Source organism: Rhinolophus sinicus, linkage group LG03 (genome assembly GCF_036562045.2).
Source record: "Rhinolophus sinicus isolate RSC01 linkage group LG03, ASM3656204v1, whole genome shotgun sequence".
Classification (NCBI taxonomy): Eukaryota; Metazoa; Chordata; class Mammalia; order Chiroptera; family Rhinolophidae; genus Rhinolophus; species Rhinolophus sinicus.
The window spans coordinates 69,467,480-69,480,072 of NC_133753.1; positions in this window are offsets into that span (position 1 = coordinate 69,467,480).

Below are 12,593 nucleotides of genomic sequence, written 5' to 3' on the forward strand. Positions count from 1 at the left end.
CCTCTTTTATTTTGGATGCTACCCTGTTTCCAAAACATCCATAAAGATGGCTATTTCTATCATTAAACAGCCTTCCTGGCCTTTCAGCAACGCTGCTAACTTTTCTGCCAGTTCCAGATGGGTTTTAAGAATGTATTAGGCTTATTAATTTTAAGAAAGGTAGAACAGATTAAATAAAGAAGAAGGGAAACCCCACACTCTAATTGTCTAGATCAGTGGTTCCCAAATTGCTGGAGAAAGGAGGCATATACATACCAGAGGAAACGGGCAATACCTGGACATGTTTTTGATTGTCACAGTTTGGAAGGTGGGAGCGGGGAGAAGGTGCTGCCACTGGCAGGTAGGGAGTAAAAGCCAGGGGTGCTGCTAAACGTCTTACAAGGCACAGGGCAGCCCTCACAACAAAGAACAATCTGAGCCAAGATCTTCAGAGCCCGGTGGTTGAGAAACCCAGTTTGATCTTGATACTGTTCCTTTTCTTCGTTCAATCACACTTTTTGGTTCTTTTAATACCTCTTCTCCTGGTCTAATGGGTTCTTTTGAAGCATTAGCTTCTGGAATTAGGCTACCAACAGCTGCAGAAAAATATCAAGTGTTTCTCCAAATCAGAAGTCCTCAATATTTCTTCTGCCCATTAGTATTGCCTGGGGAAAGTGAGGTAGGAGACTTTTCCGTGTGAGTGCCGGGATCATGTCTCGTGAAACCAAAGGATGGAAGCACAGATCCGGGAGAGGCGAGGTGTTGTCAAAGAGAATAGTTTATTAAAAAGCAAAGAAATACAGCTCCTGAGCAGGAGGGGGTTCCCGAATGGAATGCCCAGTGACTGAGACAAAAGTTCTTCCTTTTATACCTTCCCTTGCCTGCTTGGGGAAGGGGGCTGGCGCCTTCTAATGGAATTCGTCTGTTTGTCCATCCTTAAGGGATTAACGAACCCATTCATATCTATCAGATCTGCTCCATTGTCGGGCTAAAAGGGTTTTTGAGATAACTTATTAACCTCAGAACCTGGAGTTTCAGGATATGGCTGTCTTTTGTTTATTCCACCAGGGACCTTCCTGTCTGACTAACAACATGCTAACTAACCGTCTCAGAAGTTTAAAACTATGTCACTGCTGTACTCCACCTTCAGACCAATTAAATCTGAATCTCCAGGGCTGGGACCTGATCGCAGTATGTTTTGCAAGTTTCCCAAATGATCCTTACATGCAGTCAGGGTTGAGCACCATGAATCTAAATAAATAGAAAGGTTATTTCCTACACTTAATATGCACGAAGAGAGAACTCAGTTGTGGGAGGGGGAGTTAGTGATGTTGCTATCAGTGTAGAAATGCTGTTTTTTTTCCCCTCAGGCTCATGTTGACTATTTGAATCAAGAGCTATTTGAGATTTTTCACTCATGTGGCTTGATCACCTGAGATTTATGAGTTTTTGTGGCGGATCCATGTATAGCCAAAACTTTATATATCTGTAAGTTTCCAAGTGTTTTCTTAATCTTTTTTTCTTTTTTAATTACAAAGAAACAGATAGCCCTGCTCCAGTGTCCCAAAACTTGACTTTCCCCTTTCCTGGAGTCTAAAGAAGCCAGGAATGTTTCTTCCATGTGTCTCATGCACCAATTGAAACTGGATGCCTCTCAACATCCTGAAAGGTCAAAGGAAGGTTTTCCAGTTTACTCTTTCTCTGTCCCTTTCACTGCTGCTCCCAATGCTCCTAGCAAATAGTGGTCAAGCAGATGGTTTTGGTGTGATGCCCAGAGGCTAACAGATGTGAATTCTGATGGAATAGCAAGAGGACAGACCTTTTCTAGTGCTGCATTCGAACCAAACACATGGTCTGCTCCCCAACAAATAAATAGTGCTTCCTATGGCTGATTTTCAATCTTCCAAAACAGGGTCAAAATCTTTTCAGAATAAGGGGAGAAGTAAAGGAAGTCAATAAGAAAGAACTAATTTCAACCTCACAAGAGATAAACATTTTCAGTGGACAATCTACTTCTCATTTCTAAGCATTAGATATCAACATAAGACTGGGGGTTCAATAAAATGAAGGCTCAGCACTCAACCCTGCAGAATAGAAGACGTTTATTGCTACCTGCTGACCCCCCTGCCCAATGCCCTCCTGGGAGGATCCCAGATGTTTGGGGAATTAGGCATCTTTCTCTTGATGGTCTCTGATAAACTAAAAGTATTCTATTGAGATTGGGCCCTGGCCCATAGTTGGATCCTCAGGGTTCCAAGAGTTTCCTTCTAATGGATATTTTTAATTATGCTGTTATTTTATTCTAAACATTATGTTTAACACTATTCTGATCTCCTGAATAACTACCTTATGTTTAAGTTGCCATTCACTGTCATTGCCTGAATTTGTGCTTGGGACTTTCAGAAAACCATAGGTAATATTGAGGGTCCCATTATGTGGCACCAGTTGTGGACGTAAAAGGGACCACATACTAAACCTGACAAGCACAGGGGAGGCCAGCATGGCAGCCCCTACAAACTCAGAGACTGAAAATAACCACGTAGGATGATCTGAACGTAGAAATTCCTAACTGAAAGCAGGTCATGGTGGCTAGTCACATCCTAAGCCTGTAGTTTCCTTGACAAAGGTCCATCTTTACATTAAACAAGCCTATCTGTTGTCTATTTTCATCTAAAATAACATACCCTTGGAATGTCAGAATAATTTCTTTTCTTCTGGACTCCTCAGGGCACAACCTCAGCTCCACAGCATGAGATCGCAGAACCCCTCATTATTATCTTGTTCCGCGCATACCATCTGTATGTGCTGTGAGTGTTAATTGTTAGCTATCCTGTACCCACCAATGGAAAAGAAGTATGGGTCTCTCCATTTTACTTTTAATCTAATCCCAGAGATATCCCCACATTGCTTTCTTCTCCCACCCCCTTAATCTACCACCAATGGATTTCATGCAACCCTCCTTACGTCTCCTCCTTTGATTCTAATGTATAAAATAAACTGCAAAACTGCCATTCTCTGGGGCATTTTCTCAATCTGTTGAGATTTTGCTTCCAGACAATTGTCATCAGCTTGACTCAAATAAACTCATTGAACTTCTCTATAGGTTTAGAAGTCTTACATCGACATAATCTTACTTTTCTCCAAAATTTTATGTGTAATCAAGTGACTTGTCGATAAATTTACTCAGTACACAGTGAAAAGCATTAGTTCCCATCATTTCCATCCCAAATTCTATGTGTCCTTTGAGATCTCACGGGCACCTTACTTATACCTTTACTATAAAACGATGTCCTCTGTTGAAACCGTCTTTTTCAACCATTCTCTGTTTCTCCACCAGTAGACTACGAGCCCCTCAAAAGTGGGGACCGTGGTTGTACTTCAGTCCTCTTTGTATGTCTGGCACCTTGCAGATAGTAGATGTTCAGCAATTGTTTGAGGAACAAATGATTTAATAAATGAATCAATTAATGGAAAAACAGCTACTTTAAGCCAAAAAATAACTTGAAGGGATTTTTATTTTTTTTCTGGGAGATTTAGACACAACCAGCTAGAACTATTTATGTATCAATTAACTCAAAGTTGCAGTGGCAGCCAGGCACCAGAGCAGAGTCATCCAAAAGCATTGCACATTTGCCCAGACATCAGTGATGTAATCTGCACCCTGCGTTAGCCAGTATCTTGGAGGGCAGGTGCCTCAAGGTCCACTGCCCTGGGACGTCTTCTACGGCGTCCTGTCCCTGGGAGAAGCCTGCTATTTAATACTAGCCGGGGAGATGCTCACTGAAGGGAAAGCTTTGCTCGCTCACCTTTGGTGTTAAATGGGGATATCCTTCCCCTACTGAACTGCTTGCTTCTTGGGAGCTGCTTGATTGTCGTATAAACAGTTTGTTAGGCATGGCTGGAGGAAAGAGTGGCAGGAGACCAAAATTGGTCTATTAGAATTTATCTGGGGTGCTTGAGCTGCGGGAGGTCAGGCTAGAAAAGACCATGACCTCCCCAAGCAAAACTGGGTATGGAGTTTTACAGGAAGGGATAAATGAGGTTGTTCCCCTTTCAATGCTTCAGGGGGTTTTCGTTGTTTTGTCTCTAGCAACCAAAGGTTTTGGGGCATGACCAAGCCCTCAGGCTCCACACCCTGGCCCCCAGGCCTCCATCCCAGGCCCGCTCTGATCTCTGATCATCAGCCCCTAGGAGACAAACAAAGTACAAAGCAAGACAGGATAAGATGGTTTCTACATTCCAGGTGGCTTCTCCAGGTCTAAGGCAAACACAAGCCTGGTAGATACAAAGTACAAAGCAAGACAAGATGGCTTTTAAGATAAACCATCTTGACATAAATATGGCCTAAATATGGCCTAACACAGTTGACTTCAAAGCAGGTGGCAGACATTTTCTGTAAAGAGACAGAAAGTAAATATTTTAGGCTGTGTGGGCCATGCAATCTCTGTCGCAACTATTTCACTTGGCCATCATAGCCAAGTGAAATAGCACAAAAACAACCACAGACAACCTGTAAAGGAATAGCATGGCGGTATTCCAGTAAAACTGGGGAAACTAAAATTGGAATTGTATCTAATTTTCACATGTCACAAAATATCGTTCTTCTGATTTTTTTCACTCCTTAACCATTTAAAAATTTGAAAATCATTCTTAGTTTGTGGGCCATACAAAAATAGGTGGCAGGCCTGATTGGGCTCTGTAGTTTGCCTACCCCTTCCCTAAACCACTATCTTCCCCTCAACCTTGTCTGTTTCCCTTCACACCTATTCCTTTTACTCCAGTTAAACAATGATATTCAGATGAGAATATTTCTAGAAAGTAGTGGGTTGTCTCATGAGTCACTTATAGCTTGGTGTGAATGAGTAAAAATCAAGGTCTTTCCTCAGAGACTGGAGAGAACATGAAGATTGAGGACGCGCAAAGGAAACAAGACAAAGTCAAGTTTAACCCAACAAAGACTTGCCTACACCCTGCAGAAGAGAGCGTACTTCGCTTGCTGCTCAGGTCAAGTTGATTTTTCACTGAGAAAGAATGAGCTTATTTCTGTCATCAGAGTAAATGTTCTCATTTCAGATCAACCAAGGAAGCTGTTGATGTCATCTTGGGCCCCATACTTTTATGTGTGCGACTTGCTGACCTCAAATTCAGTGATGCCTGTGAGGGGTTGGTCTGGGCATTGCTGTGAGGCAAAGAGAACTCATCACTGATATGATCTGGTGTTGTGACCATCTGCACAGAATTAGAAGATGGATTATTGCGCATTTGTTTTCCTTTAGGAATTAGGGCTGGCACTGGCTTAGCTTCAGTGCAGACAAAGTATTAACTGAAATGCATTTCTATCTTTACAGCCACATCCCATTTAGTCATGGTGACTTTTAAAGCAATCTCATCAGAATGAGTTGGCAGATTAAGGCTAACTTTCATGTCCGAACTGTAGGCAAGGAGAAATGAAATGTGCCACGTCAGCCCTCCCCGTGCAGAAAATGAAGCTGAACTGCGTGACGTTGGGGCTAATGAATATTGGTTCAACTCTCAAATGAATCTCCTTTAGTCAACGCGTTCAGGAAGATTCAAAGCGATATAAAACCTTCAAGACAAGGTGAAAATGTGCCACAGTTGCAGGCTATGCACTGTGCTGCCGGGCTGTCTTGTTTGCCGTCAGATACAATTTGAAGTTCTATCCTTGTCTCCTTACCTGGTTGATAAATTCACTAAGCTCTCTCAGAGCCAATACGTGCATGTGCACTGAGGATGGCTCCTCTGGATGGCCCTCCTCGTCACTGAGAAGTCACCTGACTCTGGGGGCCTCAGCTTCCTCATCTGCAAAATGGGGCTTAGAGTCCAGATCCCAGAATTGCTGTAAGGATTACATGAGATAACATATGTGAGGATGCCTCATAAACTCTACAAATATTGACTTTTGTTTTACCTTCTCTTTTTGCCTAGAACTCAAACAGGAATATGAACTATTTAGCTACCTGCAAACTGTGGAATGAACCGCTGAGTCCGTTACCCAGGGAAGAATTGCTCACTGATGGTCTTCTTGCCTCTTGCCCCCATCAATAAGCACTTGCCAAAAGGATGTAGACACTGGAGCAGGAGACATTTGATTTACAGGAACATGAATTTTTTGAAGGATCAAGATTAAAGATATGTTTTTCTGATGCAATTCAATTTGTTGCTAGCCCCTCATTTTTACTTGCACTGTCCCTGCCAAGCCAATTCTGAACAGATCACCAGCCCTTCTATCCTTCAAACACACATAGCAAATCCGCAGCACACGACCATGTAAATAGGCACTACACACAGACTCAGCCTGACATATAGACAGCTAGGTGGTCAGCCATATTCTGTGGTGCAGGAGTGTTACCGAGGTTTCTCTGCTATGAAATACCTCCCTCCAAATTTAGGGTGTATACCCAAAATGTCACTGTTATGGCATTGTTCATTTAAGCTATAAAATTGCTCTTTTTCAGAAACAAATATTTCTTAGAAAGGTGATATTTTGCTACCACCAGGCATTCACAACTTCATGAAAATGTCTTTTATATTTTTTCTAAAACAGGCAGTCAGGGGCTTCTTTGAAGCTAGCTTTCTTCTTGAGAATTGGCCACAAAGCATCTCTTTCTCTGGGACCTCACCCTGGTCCTGCTAGGCCTCCCAGGATGGAAGGCAGGACTCCCCACAAATGGGGACACTTGAACCTCTGTACTGGTTTACGTTAATTGAGTACTTGACATTTGCCAGGCACTACTATTGAGAGCGGTATGGGTCTGAATTAATTTAACTCTCACATACATCCTACAAGCTAAATGCTATTATAATCCACATTTTGCACATTAGTAAACTGAAGCACAAAATTAAGTAACTTGTGCAAATTTAGAAAACTGTTAAGTGGGAAAACTGGGTCTTACACACTGGAGTCTGACTTCAGAGGCCATACTCAGCTTGCCACTCAGAAAAGAAAAAGGGAAGAAGGGAGTGATCCAAAAATGCTTTGCCTGTTAGCCCCGCAGCCCCTAATGGTGTGGTGGGGGTGGTCGTGGTGTGCCTGCCTCTTCCCCAGAGCTGGCAGTGGTCTTCACACTGGGGAACGAATGCTCCTGGGTGTGTGCAGAAGCTTTCCAAGGGTTATGTGGGTGCAGTCAGTTTTAAGGGCACTGATTTCCACGTCCTCACCTTCCAAGTGTACTTAACTAAAATGGATCTTCTCAGACATTTCTCCAAAGAGGACATACAAATGGCAAATAGACATATGAAAAAATGCTCAACATCACTAATCATCAGAGAAATGCAAATCAAAACCACAATGAGATATCACCTCACCCCAGTCAGAATGGTTATCATCAACAAGACAAATAGTAACAAATGTTGGAGAGGCTGTGGAGAAAAAGGAACCCTCATACACTGTTGGTGGGAATGCAGACTGGTGCAGCCGTTATGGAAGGCAGTGTGGAGGTTCCTCAAAAAATTATGAATAGAATTGCCATATGACCCAGCAATCCCTCTCCTGGGTATTTACCCAAAAAATCTGAAAACATTTAGAGATAAAGACACGTGTGCTCCAATGTTCATTGCAGCTTTGTTTACGGTGGCCAAGACATGGAAACAACCAAAATGTCCTTCGATAGATGAATGGATAAAGAAGTTGTGGTATATACACACAATGGAATACTATTTGGCGGTAAGAAAAGATGATATAGGAACATTTGTGACAACATGGATGGATCTTGAGAGTGTAATGCTGAGTGAAATAAGTCAGACAGAAAAAGCAGAGAACCATATGATTTCACTGATATGTGGTATATAAACCAAAAGCAACAAAAGAACAAGACAAACAAATGAGAAACAGAAACTCATAGACACAGACAATGGTTTGGTGGTTGCCAGAGGGTAAGGCGGGTGGGGGATGGGGGGTGGGAGATGAGGGTAAGGGGGATTGAATATATGGTGATAGAAGGAGAACTGACTCTGGGTGATGAACACACAATGGGATTTATAGATGATGTAATACAGAATTGTACACCTGAAATCTATGTAATTTTACTAACAATTGTCACCCCAATAAATTTAATAAAATAAAAATAAATAAATAAATAAATAAATAAATAAATAAATAAATAAAATGGATCTTCTCAAGAACTTACCAGTGATAGACAGGCTTTCCCCCCCACCTCTCTCCCACGATAGCCTTTCTTCCAATTTATGACAGAAAAGGACACCTCTCACCCTTCCCAAACATTGATCAGATGCATTATCCCAGGTTGTCAATCTTTAGGACCCCAAACAAGGAGCAATTAGAAATTCTGGAGCTGAGAAAGTGAGTAATTCTAATGAATGGATAACACATTCTTTAGAAAAATCAAATGTTTCCAGTTCTTTGTTCTCAACAAAACTGAAACACCACCAAATAGAGCGGATGGCTCATTAAAAATAATTGTTGATGCTAAAGCACCATGTGACTATTGGCAAATTATTCGGGAGTTCAAGGATTGCATGACATGGCTATAATAAAATGCGTTTGATATTTATGTGAACAAGTTTTTTTTTTTAGTGTTTACATCTATTAAAATGAAAATAGGAATATCATTTTACATTCATTTTTGACATTTATCCATGGATATGTAATACTGTTCATCTACATGTATATGGCTAATTAGTGGGGAAACCCATCCACTAGAGGTGCATTTCCAATTTTTTTTTACTTTTTATCTTTAATAATCACCGAAATTTATAATATAGTAATGTTTTGATGTATTACACACTAATAGTCATTGTGGTACTATCTCAACCCAGAAGACTGTTTTTTGACACTTACATCAGAGGTTCCCAAACTTTCTTGTTTCCCAGCATCCCTAGTGAACCAGTAATTTCCGCTGTGTCCCCAGACCAAAAGAAATACCTCTCGGTTCCATTTATCAACTGCTTAGATCCAAACACATAAGTATTTATATCATAACAACGTAATAGCCATCTGTAAAAATAAGATACATAAAGTGAAAGAAAAAAATAATATTTTTATTTCATCGTTAAATAGCCACCCTGGCTTACTAATGGAATGTACACATATGTGCCTGTTGTATGCTGCATGACTTCTCAAACTTGGGAATCAGATTGGCTATTATTACCCTCATTTGCCATTCCTGGCTTACTTTTGTGCTGACTTGCTTTTTAATCACAGCATCTGCCAAAAAAAAAACCCAAAAAAAAAAACAAACAGTTTTTCTAAAATATATGTCATCAAAGGAATGTAGTTCAATCTCATGTCAAAGCTGTGAACTACCTCCAAACTGGTAGTTCGTAATGTGTTTCCCTTGAAAATTTAAAATATCTTGCACACCTGAGTAAATAGTTCAGGAGTTGCAGACTTAGAGCCTTAGGTTCACAAGAAATGTTTTAAAATATTTTAATTTACATACTTCTTTTGTTGCAGAGAAAATGATTGTGTAACTAATAAGACTTACAAGCATAAACTGTATCATGTTGGAGTAGTGTTCCATGAAGAAAGTGGAATGGAAATATACTTTGTTCATGTATCTTTTAAATGGATGATGTTAGACATCGATTTGATATGGTGTTTACATATCATTGGATACATTTAACAGAATGATGACTTTTGTTTTTAAATGTATTTATTTTTAAATATCATTATTAATGATATACCAGAAATTGTATTCTTTGCCACTGTTTAAATGTACAACAGTTATGTGTCAACTTAAATATGTGGGAAGGGATCATAATTTTTCAAAATTTTTTTAGGGCCACGCTTGTCAGTGTTGGCACCATTGGCATTTGGGGCTGTCTTTGCTGAAAGACGGTCCTATACATGGTAGGATATTTCCTAGCAGCACCCTTGGTCTCTTCCCAATAATGCCAGTAGCATTTTGCCCTAAGTTGTGACTACCAAGTGTCTCCAGATATTGCCAAATATCCAAAATTGAGAACTACTTTTTAAGGGGCATTTGAGCAAAAAGGATAAAAACCACATACTAGACTTATATGAGAAGCAATAAAAGCATAATCATTAGTAGGTTGGGTTTTAGAACTTCAGGTCTTACTCTTACTGGCCTGGGCAAGATAGCTCATTTTTCTAAGCCTGTCTTTTCATCTGTAAATAGGAATGAATTTTGCTAGCACCCTAGAGAGTAGTTGTGAGCCTTAGATGACAACATACATGTGAGATCCTTAGCAGAGCCTGACACATAGTAATCTGTTAACAAATCTGAAGCATTATTAGTTACTCCCAACACTTCCTCAGTACGCACTTCTGTACAGAGGCTTCTCATTTATTGCATCATCTGTCTGAACTCCTCTATCTGATAGATCTTTTTAATCTACCCTCACACAATCTAGCTAACTCACATCCTTGTAAGAAAACCATTGCATGCCAGACTCACAATTATGCAATATAATTCCTTGTCGGAGTCTAGTTCTGTGCTCTGTCACCAAAGACCTGTATGAGCCACTTGGCCTATCTCCTGGTGTGTGTGTGTGTGTGTGTGTGTGTGTGTGTGTGTTGGGAGGTCTGTAGTGGAACTTGGCAATCTCAGATTGTCTCTTTAAACTTCAGACGAAGGAGAAGGGAAAAATGAAAAGGAAGAAGAAGAAAGAAGGGTAATTCTGTAGACCACAGAATGCTCACTGTTCTCTTACAGGCCATCCTCCGCCTGCCTTTATCGGTGCAGCTCCTGCTCCTCTCTGCCTAGTCTGACTCTCTGTGAGCCCAGCTTAGATTCCACCTCTACTCTTAAACCTGCTCTGCTCACATAGCTGTCTCACTTCTCTAAACTTCTTTAGCACTTAATGACATGCTCTCAGGTCACAGTGGTCTCCGCTTGTTTCTTGTGTCCATCATGTGACTCTATTGAGACGATGACGTCTTTGGATACAGAGTACCTTACATCCTTTTTTCAGTATGCGTGTGATGTTCAGACTGCATCACACAATGTTGAATAAATACTGGTTAATCAGTTAATCAATCTGGCTCGTTATATTTTGGTGTGTGCTACATATTAAGTGTGTGTCCTAGAAAAGTTTCTCTAGAAATTATCATGGGGTTTGAAAATACATAGCCACTTAAAGTTATACAAGCCTAATTGGACAGGGCTATGCCATGGAGATTCCCATGATATTTCACATCTAATGTGTCCCTCAGTGGTTGAACAGTGATGGCAAGTTCAAGGAACATTAGATACCCAAGCTACTCTTGTTCATGTACTTTTATAGGCTCTAAGAGTGCTCTCCTAAGTAATTCTTTCAACTGCGGTTCATTAACAGCTGTTAACAATCGCCTTAATTAATTACCTTGCCTTGGAGTTAAAGAGTGAGAATGGTTGTCAAGGGCATTATTTGCTCCATTACCCAAAAGCCAAAGATAATGTGTGCTAATGAATCAGAAGATGGAACACCCAACCCTTCTCCAATCCCACAACTGTAAAAACTTATTCTGCCCTTTAAGGTGGGTAACATCAGCCTTTAGAAAGAGCTTGCATTCAGGGCAATCCTCAATGGAGTAAGAAGACGGAATATCTTCATTTCCCTTCTTACAGAAACACTAAATTTCCGCATTAATGATAAGGCTCAGCTTTTTAGATAATTCAGGGACCAATTACCGAAGCTTTTTGCTTTTTCTCATTGTCTATTCCTTCTCTTAGTCTGCCTTTTGGCCATTTCACGGCTGTTTCATAGGTGACTTCATGTGTAGGCTAGTTATACCTTATATGGTATAAGTCGAACTCCGTTTGGTGAGACTTCTGTAATAAAACTGCACTTTACTTTTGTTTGCTTTTAAAATGTTCTATTAGGCTTGGATTTGTAACTATAAAAGGAATACTTTCTTCTTTTAAAAAATTAAAAAAAATATTTTGGGGTAACATTGGTTAAGAAAGTTATATAAGTTTCAAGAGTACAATTCTATAATACATCATTTTTATATTGCATTGTGTATTCTCCATCGAAAGTCAAGTCTTCTTTTTTTAAAGAAAGAAGTAGTGTTCTCTAGAAAAGAGGTAAATCTGATTTTATTCGAGATAGTTGCTAAGGAGATACTTGGTGTCTTGCTGGAAATAACAAAGCTGCAGGGGGTAAAGAGCTAAGGTGAGGAGAAGTAAATCAGAAGTTGAGTACCTTGTCTCTAATAGGAAAAATAAATCATGGCAGTTCTTGGTGATTTCCTTATTTATGTGTTGGACAGCATTCTCTTTTTACTTGAACCAAGGGAATAGAAATCACATCTTTCTGATTAAATCAGAAGTTGTCAAAAGTTTGTGGTTCCTCCCCCATAACAGCTTTTGAACTGACGTTGGCTTTGGGTCTTAAAACTATTACAGTTCTAGGGTCATTAAGGGTGGGGTGGGGTCCAATGGTGGATTAAGCAGTGGTTAAAACCTCTTTGGAATTCACACCATTTGAAATGTTCTAATTGGGTACAATTTCTTAAGGAAATTACAGTTTAAAATTGTATGATATATTATATATAGCAGTAGAGGCATGTCAACCTAAATTGCTAGTACTGAGGAAAGGATCCTTAAATTTGTGGTGTGTAAGGGGTTGGGCGGAGCTGTGTGAAGTGTGTGCATGAGTGTGTGTAGTATGTGCAAGTATGCATAAGTACG